The sequence below is a fragment of the Marmota flaviventris genome, chromosome X (assembly GCF_047511675.1).
Source record: "Marmota flaviventris isolate mMarFla1 chromosome X, mMarFla1.hap1, whole genome shotgun sequence".
Lineage (NCBI taxonomy): Eukaryota > Metazoa > Chordata > Mammalia > Rodentia > Sciuridae > Marmota > Marmota flaviventris.
In genome coordinates this window covers 51,555,549-51,573,060 of record NC_092518.1, presented here as the reverse complement: position 1 = coordinate 51,573,060, position 17,512 = coordinate 51,555,549, and the positions used below count along the sequence as shown (strand labels likewise).

Sequence of the window (17,512 nt, the reverse complement as noted above, 5' to 3'; positions counted from 1 at the left end):
TGATTTACAAGCATTTCTTTATGGTATATGACGTTTGGAAACAACAAATGACCAAGATATTGTTTTGGTAGATGGTAGATTTCATTTTTCTCTCTCTCTCTCTCTTCTTTTTCTTTCTTTCTTTTTTTTTTTTTGGCTTAGTTTGATTTGGGGGCTCGGGCGCTGGGGGAAAGAGAACTCTGCAGCGCTGAAACCAAGCCTGGCTTGAGGCTGCGTGTCAGCCTGGGGGCAGCAGGGGGCGGGAGAAGCTTGACTCTAGGCCCCGCGCTCCCTTTCACGTGACGCGTCGCTTTCATTCCCGTGTGGGCCCTGCTTCCGGCCGGGGCATCACCCGGAAGTGGGGGTAATCGAGAGAGGGAGGGGTAAGGACTGCCGGCCGCGGCGGCAGGGGTGGAAAAAGAAGCAGAGGGAGGAGTTGCTGCTGCCACCACAGCCTCCGCCACAGCCGCCGCGGCTACTGTGACTTGCCTGAGCGTGTGAGCGTGGAGGTTGCTTGCGTGGATTTATCACTGCCTCGGTTCGAGTAGCTCTGGAGGTTTATCCACAGGACAGAAAACAAAACCAAAAAAACAGGTAAGTCCTACATCGGCTTCCCGTCATCCCCTTCTACTGGAGGGGGTGTTCTGTGCTGTCAGTCTGTACCACCCAGCGTGGTGAGAAGGTCGTGTTAATCTGGGGCAATCTCCAAACTCTCTTACCTTCACAATTCAGATATTTACCACACTTACGTTTTACTTCCCAAAACGGGATAGAGGAGGGATTACATCCTAACCCGTGTCACTTTCTTATACCGTCCGGGGGAAGAGTCTCTTGATCATCCATGGCCTATGTTAATTAATTGAGTGCAGGAGAAGGTCTGTGTCCGGTGTTGGAAGTGACATCTCTGTATACTTTGGAAACTAAGGTATTAAGATCACCATTACTGATGAAGTAATTTAAAAATAAATAAGTATTTGGATGCCTATCTTGCTCTGGAAGGGAGCATAAGCTGAATTAAGAGGGCCCTCTTGTTTCCACTACATTTTCTTCATTGTGCCCCTTTTCTAGTAAAGTTACTCTGCATCCTTGCTGTGGCACCTCTATCTCTGTCTCTCTCTAATGTTAGGTATCGAATTCAGGGCTGTGCACAGCGTGTTATTTTTAACACTTTTAGTTTGTAGACGCTGAGGTTATCTTAAGTACTGACAACACTCCTAACGTTTTACAAGGCAATATTTTTCCATAATCTAAACTTTTAATCATAGCCTTTTCATCTCTAGCAATACTGCTTTGTTTTGAAACAATGTGTGCAGAACATTGAATTAAGTGATATTGAGGTGTGGGAGGTGGGGGGTTGCATAAGACTAAGACTTCTTGCCTTCAAAAGAGTCTGCAATCAAGTCAGTCGGCTTCAGCTATGAAGACATTGGGTTCTAGAAGTTCCACTAATTAAATTACTAGGTTTTTAAAATCTCATCCTTTTTTTCCCCTCAGTTCTTGTTTTTTCAATGGATATTTATTTATTTATATGCAGTGCTGAGAATCGAACCTTGTGCTTCACACATGCTAGGCAAGATCTTTACCACTGAGCTATGACACCAGTCCCAAATCTCATCCTTTTTAAAGGTTATTTTGAACTAAAGTTTTAGTATTTTTTAAAATTTCAAACTTTTTTGTTTACAGTAATGACATGAAGGTTTTTTAAAAACAGTCTCACAATGTAGTAGGAAAGATAGATACATGATCACTAAGCACAGTAACATTACATATTTGAAACAGGATGTGTTTATGAGAGAGCAGGGAATGGAACATTTGAACTTGGCATTGAATATTGGATAGGATTTAGCTTTGCAGGAATGGAAGGAGGGCAGGACAGTCCAGGTAGAAGAAATTATCTGAGTAATGCTTCGGGGGCTGGAAAGATGAAGGACATTCTATCACTCACTGTCTGTCAGTGTCTCTATTTCTTTATCATGGTACTGGGGACTGATCTCCAGGGTCAGCCTATAACCCCAGCTGCTGGGGAGGCTGAAGCAGGAGGATCACTTGAGCCCAGCAGTTCAAGGAAAACCTGAACAACATAGAGATACCCTGTCTCAGGGAAGAGACTTGCTATCCTTTTATTCTTTGGGATGTGCTGAATCTCACACAATCCACAATTTTTTAAAATTCTGATTGAGTTTTTGCCTTAAGTTTAACTTTATATCATTTTTAAAAATTGCTGGGAATGAATAATGTGTGTGTTGCTGGGGATCAAACCCAGGACCTCACACATGGCCAGTGTGTGCATGTGTGTGTGTGTGTGTGGGGGGGAGGGTGCTGGTGATCAAACCCAAGGCCTTACACTTGCCAGGCAAGTGCTCTGTCACTGAGCTATATCCTCAACCAATGAATACAATGAATACCATTTTTTAAACCAAAAGATGTTCTGTATTTTTCTTAAGGAAGTCTTTGCTTTTCCTTTTCTCCTTCAAAGTGACTTCTCTCTTAGTCTTCTTAACCTGATAGTAACTATACTTTTCCAATCACAGTTGAGATCTTGATTTGTGGCCTCTAAATATTAATCCTTCCAAGTGATAGGTTAATATCTCTATTCTTTAATATAGAGGGTTATTTTTCTTGAAACCAAGCATGCAGAAACAGTAAAATTTATTGAGAGAGAGAAATAGAGAGAGGAGGAGGAGGAGGAAGAACAAAAGAGGAGGCAGCAAAAATAACCCCTGCTGCTGGGAGTGCTGGTACACACCTGTAATCCTGGATACTCAATATTCTGAGGCAGGAGAGTGGCAAGTTCAAGACCAGCCTCAGCAACTTAGTGAGACCCCGTCTCAAAAAAAAAAAAAAAAAAAATAGGTGAGGGGCTGGGGTTGTGGCTCAGCAATAGAGCACTTGCCTAGCACATGTGAGGCACTGGATTCAATCCTCAGCACCACATAAAAATAAATAAATAATATAGAGTTATCATGTTCATGTATAACTAAAAAATATTTAAAAAAAGCTAACTGCAGTTTTTTTAATATTTATTTTTTAGGTGTAGTTAGACACAATGCCTTTATTTTATTTATTTTTATGTGGTGCTGACAATCGAACCCAGGGTCTCACATGTGCTAGGTGAGCATTCTACAGCTGAACCACAGCCCCAGCCAACTAACTGCAGTTGTTTTTTTTTTAAAAAGAACTGAGGATATAGCTAAGTGGTAAAGAATCCTGGGTTCAATACCCAGTATATATATATATATATATATATATACACCTCCCCAGCTAACATACTGCAACCTTTACTTCTGTGAGAGCTCTAAAGGCAATACCTTTCTTCCTTCCTTCCTTCCTTTCTTTCTTTTTGGTACAGGGGTTGAACCCAGGGCCACATTACCACTGAGCTATATCCCTAGCCCTTTTTATTTATTTATTTTTATTTTGAATCAGGGTCTCACTAAGTTGCCCAGGATGGCCTCCAACTTGCAATCCTCCTGCCTTAGCATGCTGAGTTGCTGGGATTACAAATGTGTACCACTACACCTGGCTCAATACATCCCTTTTTTCCTATATTCCCTGTTAAACTGCCTTAATCTATACACTGCATTTATTTATTCATTTATTGAGGTATCAGAGATTGAACTGAAGGGTGCTTAGCCACTGAGCCATATCTCCAGCCTGTTTTTATATTGCATTTTGAGACAAGGTCTCACTGAGTTGCTTGGGGCCTCACTAAATTGCTGAGGCTGGTCTTGAACTTGTAATCCTTCTGCCTCAGCTTCCCAAGTTGTTGGGATTAGAGATGTGTACCACTGCACTCAGCTTTATACACTGTATTTAAAAGTGCTTGTCAAACTTTATTAATTGAGACTTGACATTCCAATGAGTGAAAATAATCTTCATTTGCTAGTTTGGAAAGAAACTTGTGAGGAAACATTTGAGTTTATAGTCACTGGCAAAGATGAGAATAACATATATGAGAATAACTACTTGTTTTTATTAAAAGGCAGACCACATTTTACAACATCTATGTTTAAACAGTAGTATTTTGTAGAACATACATCAGAATTGGTGGGGGTAGATAGTTGATCAGCAGTGGTCAGTCCAGATATAACCAATATCCCTGTGATTATATTTTTCTTTTTTTTTTTAAATTTTTTATTGTTGGCTGTTCAAAACATTACATAGTTCTTGATATATCATATTTCACACTTTGATTCAAGTGGGTTATGAGCTCCCATTTTTACCCCATATACAGATTGCAGAATCACATCAGTTACACATCCATTGATTTACATATTGCCATACTCGTGTCTGTTGTGTTCTGCTGCCTTTCCTATCCTCTACTATCCCCCCTCCCCTCCCCTCCCCTCCCCTCCCCTCTTCTCTCTCTGCCCCCTCTACTGACATTCATTTGTCCCCCTTGTATTATTTTTCCCCTTCCCCTCACTTCCTCTTGTATGTACTTTTGTATAACTCTGAGGGTCTCCTTCCATTTCCATGCAATTTCCCTTCTCTTTCCCTTTCCCTCCCACCTCTCATCCCTGTTTAATGTTAATCTTCTTCTCATGCTCTTCGACCCTACTCTGTTCTTAGTTACTCTCCTTATATCAAAGAAGACATTTGGCATTTGTTTTTTAGGGATTGGCTAGCTTCACTTAGCATAATCTGCTCTAATGCCATCCATTTCCCTGTAAATTCTATGATTTTGTCATTTTTTAATGCAGAGTAATACTCCATTGTGTATAAATGCCACAATTTTTTTATCCATTCATCTATTGAAGGGCATCTAGGTTGGTTCCACAGTCTTGCTATTGTAAATTGTGCTGCTATGAACATCGATGTAGCAGTGTCCCTGTAGCATGCTCTTTTTAGGTCTTTAGGGAATAGACCGAGAAGGGGAATAGCTGGGTTAAATGGTGGCTCCATTCCCAGCTTTCCAAGAAATCTCCATACTGCTTTCCAAATTGGCTGCACCAATTTGCAGTCCCACCAGCAATGTACAAGTGTACCCTTTTCCCCACATCCTCGCCAGCACTTGTTGTTGTTTGACTTCATAATGGCTGCCAATCTAACTGGAGTGAGATGGTATCTTAGGGTGGTTTTAATTTGCATTTCTCTGACTGCTAGAGATGGTGAGCATTTTTTCATGTACTTGTTGATTGATTGTATGTCCTCCTCTGAGAAGTGTCTGTTCAGGTCCTTGGCCCATTTGTTGATTGGGTTGTTTGTTCTCTTATTGTCTAATTTTTTGAGTTCTTTGTATACTCTGGATATTAGGGCTCTATCTGAAGTGTGAGGAGTAAAGATTTGTTTCCAGGATGTAGGCTCTCTATTTACCTCTCTTATTGTTTCTTTTGCTGAGAAAAAACTTTTTAGTTTGAGTAAGTCCCATTTGTTGATTCTAGTTATTAACTTTTGTGCTATGGGTGTCCTATTGAGGAATTTGGAGCCCGACCCCACAGTATGTAGATCGTAGCCAACTTTTTCTTCTATCAGACGGCGTGTCTCTGATTTGATATCAAGCTCCTTGATCCATTTTGAATTAACTTTTGTGCATGGCGAGAGAAAGGGATTCAGTTTCATTTTGTTGCATATGGATTTCCAGTTTTCCCAGCACCATTTGTTGAAGATGCTATCCTTCCTCCATTGCATGCTTTTAGCCCCTTTATCAAATATAAGGTAGTTGTAGTTTTGTGGATTGGTTTCTGTGTCCTCTATTCTGTACCATTGGTCCACCTGCCTGTTTTGGTACCAGTACCATGCTGTTTTTGTTACTATTGCTCTGTAGTATAGTTTGAAGTCTGGTATCGCTATACTGCCTGATTCACACTTCCTGCTTAGCATTGTTTTTGCTATTCTGGGTCTTTTATTTTTCCATATGAATTTCATGATTGCTTTCTCTATTTCTACAAGAAATGCTGTTGGGATTTTGATTGGCATTGCATTAAACCTATAGAGAACTTTTGGTAATATTGCCATTTTGATGATGTTAGTTCTGCCTATCCATGAACAGGGTATATTTTTCCATCCTCTAAAATCTTCTTCTATTTCTCTCTTTAGGGTTCTGTAGTTTTCATTGTATAAGTCTTTCACCTCTTTTGTTAGGTTGATTCCCAAGTATTTTATTTTATTTTATTTATTTTTTTTTTTTTAAAGAAAGAGTGAGAGAGGGGAGAGAGAGAGAGAGAGAGAGAGAGAGAGAGAGAGAGAATTTTTAATATTTTTATTTTTTAGTTATCAGCGGACACAACATCTTTGTTTGTATGTGGTGCTGAGGATCGAACCCGGGCCGCACGCATGCCAGGCGAGCGTGCTACCGCTTGAGCCACATCCCCAGCCCTAAGTATTTTATTTTTTTTGAAGGTATTGTGAATGGAGTGGTTGTCCTCATTTCCATTTCAGAGGATTTGTCGCTGATATACAGGAATGCCTTTGATTTATGCGTGTTGATTTTATATCATGCCACTTGGCTGAATTCATTTATTAGCTCTAATAGTTTCTTTGTAGACCCTTTTGGGTCTGCTAGGTATAGAATCATGTCATCTGCAAATAGTGATAATTTAAGTTCTTCTTTTCCTATTTTGATGCCTTTAATTTCTTTCGTCTGTCTAATTGCTCTGGCCAGTGTTTCGAGAACTATGTTGAACAGAAGTGGTGAGAGAGGGCATCCCTGTCTTGTTCCAGATTTTAGAGGGAATGCCTTCAATTTTTCTCCATTCAGAATGATGCTAGCCTGAGGCTTAGCATAGATTGCTTTTACAATATTGAGGTATGTTCCTGTTATCCCTAGTTTTTCTAGAGTTTTGAACATAAAGGGATGCTGTACTTTGTCGAATGCTTTTTCCGCATCTATCGAGATGATCATATGGTTCTTATTTTTAAGTCTATTGATGTGGTGAATAACATTTATTGATTTCCGTATATTGAACCAGACTTGCATCCCAGGGATGAATCCTACTTGATCATGGTGCACAATTTTTTTGATATGTTTTTGTATCCGATTTGCCAGAATTTTATTGAGGATTTTTGCATCTAGGTTCATTAGAGATATTGGTCTGTAGTTTTCTTTCTTTGAAGTGTCTTTGTCTGGTTTAGGTATCAGGGTGATGTTGGCCTCGTAGAATGAATTTGGAAGTTCTCCCTCTTTTTCTATTTCCTGAAGTAGCTTGAAAAGTATTGGTGTTAGTTCCTCTTTAAAGGTTTTGTAAAACTCTGCCCGGTCCTGGGCTTTTCTTAGTTGGTAGTCTTTTGATGGTTTCTTCTATTTCCTCAATTGGTATTGGTCTGTTTAGGTTGTCTATATCCTCCTGACTCAATCTGGGCAGATCATATGACTTAAGAAATTTATCGATGCCTTCACTATCTTCTAATTTATTGGAGTATAAGGATTCAAAATAATTTTTGATTATCTTCTGTATATCTGAAGTGTCTGTTGTGATATTGCCTTTTTCATCCCGTATGCTAGTAATTTGAGTTGTCTCTCTCCTTCTCTTCGCTAGCATGGCTAAGGGTCTGTCGATTTTGTTTATTTTTTCAAAGAACCAACTTTTAGTTTTGTCAATTTTTTCAATTGTTTCTTTTGTTTCGATTTCATTAATTTCAGCTCTGATTTTCATTATTTCTTGCCTTCTACTTCTTTTGCTGTTGTTTTGCTCTTCTTTTTCTAGGATTTTGAGATGAAGTATGAGATCATTTATTTGTTGGTTTTTTCTTTTTTTAAGGAATGAACTCCAAGCAATGAATTTTCCTCTTAGAACTGCTTTCAATGTGTCCCATAGATTCCGATATGTTGTGTCTGTGTTTTCATTAATCTCTATGAATTTTTTAATTTCCTCCTTGATGTCTTCTATAACCCATTGATCATTCAGTAACCTATTGTTCATTCTCCAAGTGATGTATTCTTTTTCCTTCCTTCTTTTATCGTTGATTTTCAGTTCCATTCCATTATGATCAGATAGGATGCATGGTATTATCTCTACTCCTTTATATTGTCTAAGAGTTTCCCTGTGACATAATATATGATCTATTTTTGAGAAGGATCCATGTGCTGCTGAGAAAAAAGTGTAACTGCTTGATGTTGGGTGGTATATTCTATATATGTCAATTAAGTCTAGGTTATTAATTGTGTTATTGAGTTCTATAGTTTCCTTATTCAACTTTTGTTTGGAAGATCTGTCCAGTGGAGAGAGAGGTGTGTTGAAGTCTCCCATGATTATTGTATGGTGGTCTATTAGACTCTTGAACTTGAGAAGAGTTTGTTTGATGAACATAGCTGCACCATTGTTTGGGGCATATATATTTATGATTGTTATGTCTTGTTGGTGTATGGTTCCCTTAAGCAGTATGTAGTGTCCCTCTTTATCCCTTTTGATTAACTTTGGCTTGAAATCTATTTTATTTGATATGAGTATGGACACTCCTGCTTGTTTCCGAAGTCCATATGAGTGATATGATTTTTCCCAACCTTTCACCTTCAGTCTATGTATGTCTTTTCCTATCAAATGCGTCTCCTGTAGGCAGCATATTGTTGGGTCTTGTTTTGTGATCCATTCTACTAGCCTGTGTCTCTTGATTGGTGAGTTTAAGCCATTAACATTTAGGGTTATTATTGAGATATGGGTTGTTCTTCCAGCCATATTTGTTTATTTATGTTACTAAACATGGTTTGTTTTCCTCTTTGATTATTTTTCCCCCCTTTACTGTCCTACCTCCCACTGTTGGTTTTCATTGTTATTTTCCATTTCCTCTTCCTGTAATGTTTTGCCAAGGATGTTTTGAAGAGATGGTTTTCTAGCTGCAAATTCTTTTAACTTTTGTTTATCGTGGAAGGTTTTAATTTCATCTTCCATCCTGAAGCTTAATTTCGCTGGAAACACAATTCTTGGTTGGAACCCATTTTCTTTCAGTGTTTGAAATATGTTATTCCAGGATCTTCTAGCTTTCAGTGTCTGTGTTGAAAGATCAGCTGTTATCCTGATTGGCTTACCCCTAAATGTGATCTGCTTCCTTTCTCTTGTAGCTTTTAAAATTCTCTCCTTATTCTGTATGTTGGGCATCTTCATTATAATGTGTCTAGGTGTGGGTCTCTTATGATTTTGCACATTCGGCGTCCTGTAGGCTTCTAGGATTTGGGATTCTGTCTCATTCTTCAAGTCTGGGAAGTTTTCTCGTATTATTTCATTGAATAGATTGCTCATTCCTTTGGTTTGAAACTCTGTCCCTTCCTGTATCCCAATGACTCTTAAATTTGGTCTCTTGATGTTATCCCATATTTCTTGGATGTTCTGCTCATGGTTTCTTAACAGTCTTGCTGAGCTGTCTATGTTCTTTTCAAGTTGAAATACTTTGTCTTCATTGTCTGATGTTCTATCTTCTAAGTGTTCTACTCTGCTGGTAGTATTCTCAATTGAGTTTTTAAGTTGGTTTATTGCTTCCTGCATTTCTAGGATTTCTGTTTGTTTGTTTTTTATAACCTCTATCTCCCTGTATAGTTGATCTTTTGCTTCTTGGATTTGTTTATGTAATTCATTGTTGAAGTGATCTTTCATTGTCTGATTTTGCTGTCTGATGTCTTCCTTGAGACTCTAGATCATCTGAAGCATGTATATCCTGAATTCTTTATCTGACATTCCATCTGCTGCAGCTATTACCTCTTCTAACGTTGAATTGACCTGCATTGCTTGTGGTCCTTTCTTTCCTTGTCTCTTCATACTGTTCGCGTTCCTTTCTACTTGGTGAAACTGTTGTGCTATTGAATTTTCCCCCTATATATTTATATTGGTCTTGTATAGTTGCAAAGTCTCCCTCGCAGGCGCGGGCGGCGGCTCTGCCCCTCCTCCAATTGGGGCAATGTGCCTACCACGCCGGCAGGCCGCTGGGCCTGCTCTGCCGGTCGGTAGCAGGTCCGCCTACCTTGCAGGCGCGGGCGGCGGCTCTGTCCCTCTGCGGGCTACTAGGCTTGTTCTGTCGGTGGTCGCAGTTCTGCCTACTTTGCAGGCGCAGGCAGCGGCACTGCCCCTCTGCAGGCCTCTGGGGCTGTTCTGCCAGTGGGTCGCAGGTCCGCCTACCTTGCAGGAGCGGGGGGGGGGGGGCGGCTCTACCCTTCCTCAGGCCACTGGGCCTGTTCTGTCTGTCGGTTGCAGGTCTGGCCTGTTCTGATGGTGGTCACAGACAGTTCCGTCTACCTTGCAGGCGCGGGGGGAGGGGGCGGCTCTGCCTCTCAGCAGGCCACTGCTCCTCTTCTGCCGGTGGGTCGCAGGCCCGCCTACCTTGCAGGAGTGATTGGAAGCTCTGCCCCTCCGCGGGCCACTGGGCCTTTTCTGTCGGTGGTCACAGTTCCGCCTACCTGGCAGGCGCGGGGGGTGGGGGGCGGCTCTGCCTCTCAGCAGGCCACTGCTCCTCTTCTGCTGGTGGGTCGCGGGCCCGCCTACCTTGCAGGAGTGATTGGAAGCTCTGTCCCGCCGCGGGCCACTGGGCCTTTTCTGTCGGTGGTCACAGTTCCGCCTACCTGGCAGGCACGGGGTGTGGGCGCGGCTCTGCCCCTCAGCAGGCCGCTGGGCCTGCTCTGTGGGTGGTCACAGTTCCCTCTACTTTGCCGGCGCAGGGGGAGGGGGCGGCTCTGCCTCTCAGCAGGCCGCTGCTCCTCTTCTGCCGGTGGGTCGCAGGCCCGCCTACCTTGCAGGAGTGTTTGGAAGATCTGTCCCGCCGCGGGCCACTGGGCCTTTTCTGTCGGTGGTCACAGTTCTGCCTACCTGGCAGGCACGGGGGGTGGGGGGCGGCTCTGCCCCTCAGCAGGCCGCTGGGCCTGCTCTGTGGGTGGTCACAGTTCCGTCTCGTGATTATATTTTTCACTTCTAAGTCTCAGTGTTCAGGTTAATTGAATGTTATATAACTTGCTTACTTAACTTGATGAGATAGTATGGCAGGAAAAGTATCAACATTTCTTTATAACATGTTTCTTTAAAGTGAAAAGGCATCTGGGTGCTGCTAGTGTTGCCTGTAATCCCAGCAATTTGGGATTACAGGCTGAGGCAGAAGGATTGCAAGTTCAAGGGCAGCCTCAGCAGTTTAGTGAGGCTCTAAGCAACTCAAGTGAGATTCTGTCTCAAAATAAAACAAATAGAAAGGACTGGGGATGTGGCTTAGTGGTAAAGCATCTCTGGGTTCAATTCCCAGACCACAAAAAAAGTGAAAGGGCATAATATTTCTGGTTTCTAAATATATGTTCCTAGGTTGTCCAGCATAGTTAGCAAATTAAAATTCTTTTCTAATTTTGTGTGCTCAGGTTTATGGGATATAAATATAATATCAGCAGTCACAAACCCTTCTTTCTTTAATGGGAATGAGGAAAAAATCCTAATTTTGAGCGAGTTATGTGCATTTTGTACTATATTTTTTGTCTACATTTAGAATTGTATAGCTATGTCTTGAGGATTTTTATATTGGTGTTAGGGATTGAACCCAGGGGTGTTTTACCACTGCATCACATCTCCAGCCCTTTTTAATGTTTTAAAATATTTTTTAGTTGTAGTTGGACACAATACCTTTATTTTATTTATTTATTTTTATATGGTGCTGAGGATTGAACCCAGGGCCTCACACATGCTAGCTGAGCACTCTACCACTGAGCCACAACTCCAGTCCCCTTTTTAATTTTTTTATTTTGAGACAGAGTGTCACTATGTTGCTGAGGTCCTCACTAAGTTGCTGAGGCTGGCCTTAAACTTGCAATCCTCCTTCCTCAGCCTCCTGAGTCACTGGGATTACAGGCATCCATCTATGTGGCTGGCTGCTCTTGAGGATTTGAAAAAAAAGTTGTTTTTGCTTATTTTTATCGTAAGTCTCTAGAAGTTTGCTTTTTTCAGACCTGTAATCAAAAGTGCATTTTAATGTTATGCTGATTGAAATAAATGTTTTTTTTCACATGTAAGTTATGTTGGTTTTTTTTAATATATATTTTTTTTAGGTATAGATGGACACAACACAATGCCTTTATTTTTATGTGGTGCTGAGGATCGAACCTGGGTCCCGCCCGTGCTAGGCGAGCGCTCTACCACTGAGCCACAATCCCAGCTCCTAGTTATGTTGTTTTAACCTGGCCATTGACATTGTTTCATTTGTTCATTAAAAAGTAATGTATTTTTGTAGAGCATGGTGGCATATGCTTGTAAGCCCAGCTACTTGGTAGGCTGATGCAGGAGGATTGCAAATTTAAAGCCAGCCTGGGCAACTTAGTGAGACTCTTTCTCAGAATTAAAAATTAAGGGCTGGTGATGGAGCTCAGCATGCAAGGCCCTGGGTTCAATCTCCAGTACCAGAAAAAACAAAACTAAAGAAAGAGTTCCACGTGTAATTTTATCTGTTGTGGTAAGAATAAAGGAAGGTATCTTTTTTTTGAGAGCAAAGTAACAAGATTTATTAGAGTAATAGAAAGAAGCAGAACTTCCAAAGAGGGAGGGGTCCCAAAAGAGGGATATTCTAACTTTTTTGATGATGATAAAATTATTTGTGCTAAGAATTATTCTTTTTACAATGCTGTTGGACCAAAGCCAGGTCATCATCACACATGCTAGGCAAGCATTCTACCATGGAGGAGCTACAAGTCCAATAGAATTATTTTCTTAATAAATAATAAATTAATTACTGCATTAATTATTGTTAATGCAATATTAAACCAATAATACCAAGAATATGGCATTAGTTGTTAATAAATATATTGATTGTATTTTTACCACTAATTTTTTTAAAGTAGTGGGGATTGAACCTGGGGGCATTTTACTACAGAACTACAGCCCTGATCCTTTTGTGTGTGTGTGTGTGTGTGTGTGTGTGTGTGTGTGTGTATGAGAAAGAGAGAGAGAGAGAGAGAGAGAGAGAGAGAGAGAGAGAGAGAGAGACAGGGTCTTGCTAAATTGCTGAGGCTGGCCTCCAATTTGGAATCCTCCTGTCATAGCTTCCTGAGTTGCTGGGATTACAGGTTTGTGCAACTGTGCCTGGCTGATTGTATTATGGAAAAATCATATTGCCATTATTTGCATATAGTGAGTTTCATATTGACCAATAAATTTCTTCTTCTCTTTTACTGTTAGTTCCAAATAGTAATTGTTAGTTCATATTTATAGTTCTACTATCTTGATACTAATTTCTAATTACAGTTATAAGTGCATTTTTGTATATTAGCCATCAAATTGGTGTCCTATCTTCAAATATTTTCCATCTAAATCACACCTGTTTCTAGCTGTGTGATAATATTAATTGGGTCATAAAAAACCTTTGTAATGTTCAGATACTTTTAAAGACTTAAATTCATTGAATGATGGTGAGTAAAAAATTTATTTGGTACAGTTTGTTTTTTAACTTTGAGTGCCAGGTATGTGATGAAATAGTTTGTCCATTGTGTTTATTTCAAAAATATCCCACAAATTTCTGTTTCTTAACATTTTAGGGCAAGTGGTAAGTCATAGGATCTTCGTTCTTATACTATTTTTTTTTTGGTGGCATTGGAGATTGAACCCAGAGGCTTGTGAAATCTAGGCAAGCACTCTACTGAATACATTCCCATTCCTTTTTATTTTAAACTTCTTTTTTCTGGTACCAGTGGTTGAACTCAGGGGCACTCAGCCACTGAGCCACATCCCCAGCCCTATTTTGTATTTTATTTAGAGATAGGGCTTCACTAAGTTCTGGGCCTTGCTAAGTTGCTGAGGCTGGCTTTGAACTTGTGATCCTCCTGACTCAGCTTCCTGAGATGCTGGGATTGTAGATGTAAGGCACTGTACCTGGCATAGTTTTATTTATTTGTTTTTAATTTATTCATTTTAATTAGGCATATATGATAGCAGAATGCATTTGTTTCATTGTACACAATTGCAGTACAAGTTTACATTTCTCTGGTTGTACATGATATAGCATCACACCATATGTGCAATCATACATGTACCTAGGGTAATTATGTCCATCTCATTCCACCATATTTCCTGCCCCTGTGCACCCTCCAGTTTTATTTTTAACTAAGTGTATTATTTAAAGATTTGCTGAAGATAGGTACACTGGCATGTGCCTGTATTCCTCGTAACTCAGGAGGCTTCAGGAGAATGGCAAGTTCAGGGCAGCCTCAGCAACTTAGCCAGACCCTCTCTGAAAATAAAAAAATAAAAATTACTGGGGATGTAGCTCAGTGGTAAAGAACCCCTAGGTTTAATCACCAGTATCCCTCTACCAAAAAAAGTGTTGGAGCCTCTGGTACCAAACTGCCTGATTTGGAATCCTAGCTGTTCTCCTTACAACTTGTATGACGTTATGAAGACTTTTCCCCTCCTTTCCTTCCTTTTCTTTCCTTCCTATCTGTCCCCCTCCTTCCCTCTCAAGGTAAGGCAGGTTCTCTTACCGGCTATATCCCAAACCCTCCTTTAATTTTGTAAAATGGAAGCAATAACAATACCTACCTCCTGAGATTTTCAATGAGCTGATACATGTCAAGCTATAAGAAGAGTGCCTGGCAGGTAGTAAAAATACAATAAAGTTAGTTTGTAATATTATTTTTAAATATTTATGATAAAAGTAATTTTAACAACATATATAATAAAATTGTAAATTATAGTTCTGCTATACTATAAATTTACTAGACTATTGGAGCAATATACTAATCAATATCTACAAGCAATATTTAATTTCCAAATTACACCACAGAAAGTGGAAAACTCATATTGGGAGGGCTCAGTATCCTACAATACACTTACAGAATGTTAACATGGCATCTCAAAACTCATGACATTTAGCATATCATGTCACTATGATGTAGTCATTCTACTTCCCCACCAAGAAAACTCATAACAATCTGCTTGTGTAATTATTAGCAAGCCAGAAACTCTGAGCCATTGAGATTTTCCAGATTATTTCCCAAAATGTCAGCAAAGGAAAAGGCTTTATACATGTCTGTTTTACTCTACCAAATGTCTACCTTCTCTCTCTTTTTTTTTAATATTTATTTTTTAGTTTTCAGCGGACACAACATCTTTGTTTATATGTGGTGCTGAGGATCGAACCCGGGCTGCACACATGCCAGGCGAGCGCGCTACCACTTGAGCCACATCCCCAGCCCATGTCTACCTTCTCACATGGATGTTTTTGGTACCAGGGATTGAACCTAGAGGTATTTAACCACAGAGGCACATTCCCAATTCCTGATATATATATATATACACACGCACACACACACACACACACACACATATATACATACACACATATATATGTTTTTTGAGACAGGGTCTTGCTAAGTTGCCTAAGGACCTTGCTAAGTTGCTGAGGCTGGATTTGAAGTTGGGATCCTCCTGCCTCAGCCTCCTGAGTCACTGGGATTACAGGCGTGCAGCATTGCACCTGGCTATAAATGGAATTTTTATGAAGCACATCAGCACTCTAATTATTGTTTATTGTATGCTTATGTGTCCAGTGTTTACTTAGACCCTGTCATATATGCAGAGAAACATAAGGCATATTCTCCAGTATGTAGCCAGGGAAAGAAATCTAATATCAAACAATTAGAGAGAAATTGGCTACTTAAACTATGATGCTGATTCTAGGGTATTTGGAATTCACAAATAAATTTAACATGTTCTGTCAGTGGGGAGGTGTGACTTTGGTTCATTTACTTACTCAATAATGATTCATTAAGTAGTTACCATGTTCACCGGGGATATGATAGTAAACACAGTGAATACTTTCCTGCTTTTGTGGATATTATAGACTAGTTAGGTTTTAGGATTTAATTATGTATAAGAGAGCATTCTAGATGAGGGGACCAGTCTAAACAAAGTCTTGGAAAGAAAGGGTAAAGCTGGAGGTGATTGTGCATGCCTGTAATCCCGGTGGCTTGGCGGGGCTGAGGCAGGATTGCAAGTTTGAGGCCAGCCTCAGCAATTTGGCAAGGCTCTAAGCAGCTTAGTGAGACCCCGTCACAAAATTAAAAAAAAATAATAATAATAAATAAAGGACTGAGGATGTGGCTCAGTGGTTAAGGACCATTAGGTTCAATTCCTGGTACCCACCCACCCCCCCACCAAAAAAGTAAAGGAAAGAAAGTGTAAGAGCATATACTGTATGGCAATCAGTGAAGGGGCTTGCCTGGTTGCCTGATTGTAGTACAAATTTTATGTTGGGGAGGGCTATTGAAGATGATAGATGTGGATCATCTTTTGAATGCTTTGAAGAACTGTCTGTGGTGAAGTCCTTTGGCTATACTGTTTTGGAGAGGGTTAGGAGCATGGGCTTTGGAGTGACAGGTTTGGTTTCCATATCATCTCCATTTTAATTTTTGTTTCCTGTTTTTACAATTTCATAGTAAGTTTCCTCAGCAAATAGCTCTATAGGCAGTAAAATGATATTTATGCCAAGTGGCTGTGGTCAGTAAGCCTCAGATCACCAAGTGACACTACAGAGGTTAAGCAATGCCAGTGAACAGTATAAGAAGAGGTCAGGAAAAGCAGACAGAGATTAGGCAGGGTAAGAAAGAAACACTTTCTGTGATGCTTGGTATGGTGTCATCAGAAATATCTTCAGGCAAAACAGTGTACATTTGTCTAGCCTTTCCTTCTTTCTTTATTTTTACTGCCTTTTTTATTGGTGCATTTTAGTTGCACATATTGTTGGGATTTGTTGTTACACATTTGTACAAAATATAATAATATAATTTGGCCAGTATCACTCTCCAGTACTTCCCCCTTCTCTCCCCACCTCTCACTCTTTGGTACCTTTCCTCTAGTGATTTTCCTTTGATTTTCATGTGATCCACCTCCATCTTTCTTTTCCTTTTTCCTCTCTAGCTTTGTCATATAGAGAAAACTTGTGTCCCTTGACCTTCTGAGGTTGACTTATTTGGCTTAATACTAGTTACATCCATTTACATGCAAATGACATAATGTCATTCTTCTTTATGGCTGAATATAACCCTATTATGCATATATACCACATTTTCTTTATTCATTCATCTTTTTTGATGGGGGGAGTTCTGGGGATTGAATTCAGGGGCACACAGAGCCACATCCCCAGCCCTATTTTGTATTTTATTTAGAGATAGTGTCTCACTAAGTTGCTTAGGGTCTTAGAACTTCTAGTAGTTGTTTTTTATTGTTTTGTGGTGCTGGAGATGGAGCCCAGGGTCTTACACATGCTAGGCAAGTGCTCTTTCACTGAGCTATATCCCCTAGCCCTCCCTTCAGTGGTGGTTTTAGGTTATATTCTACATTTGAAGCATCTGGTTACTTTTAGATTATCTTCTATAATTGAAACATCTGACCGGACCAGTTGTTCACAGTTTTGTGTTGCACCTAAACACAGCTCGGTCACAAGCTTATCAATATTATCTGCAACCTCTATTAGTATTCTCTTAACTTGGTCTTAAGGTGTGAGTGGATTGCCAAATGAATGCCTGTTATGACCTACATTTTCTCTCGTTACCTTTGGACTTAATATGAGTATAATCATATTGGAAGAAGGTTTGACAGTACTATCCTGGTACTTATTAGAAATATTTTTTCCCACTAAACAGAGATGA

General features: G+C 40.1%; 1 protein-coding gene across 3 annotated transcripts in view; it reads left to right on the top strand.

The window, feature by feature from the left end:
• Positions 1-365: 365 nt before the first annotated feature.
• The window catches only part of Atp7a (ATPase copper transporting alpha), a 143,635-nt gene continuing 126,488 nt past the window's right edge, over positions 366-17,512 (top strand). For all 3 annotated transcript variants that reach the window (XM_027922959.2, XM_071606043.1, XM_071606042.1), the window contains exon 1: positions 366-573. The gene's annotated coding sequence lies outside the window, so the exon portion shown is untranslated. The remainder of the gene's footprint in view (positions 574-17,512) is intronic.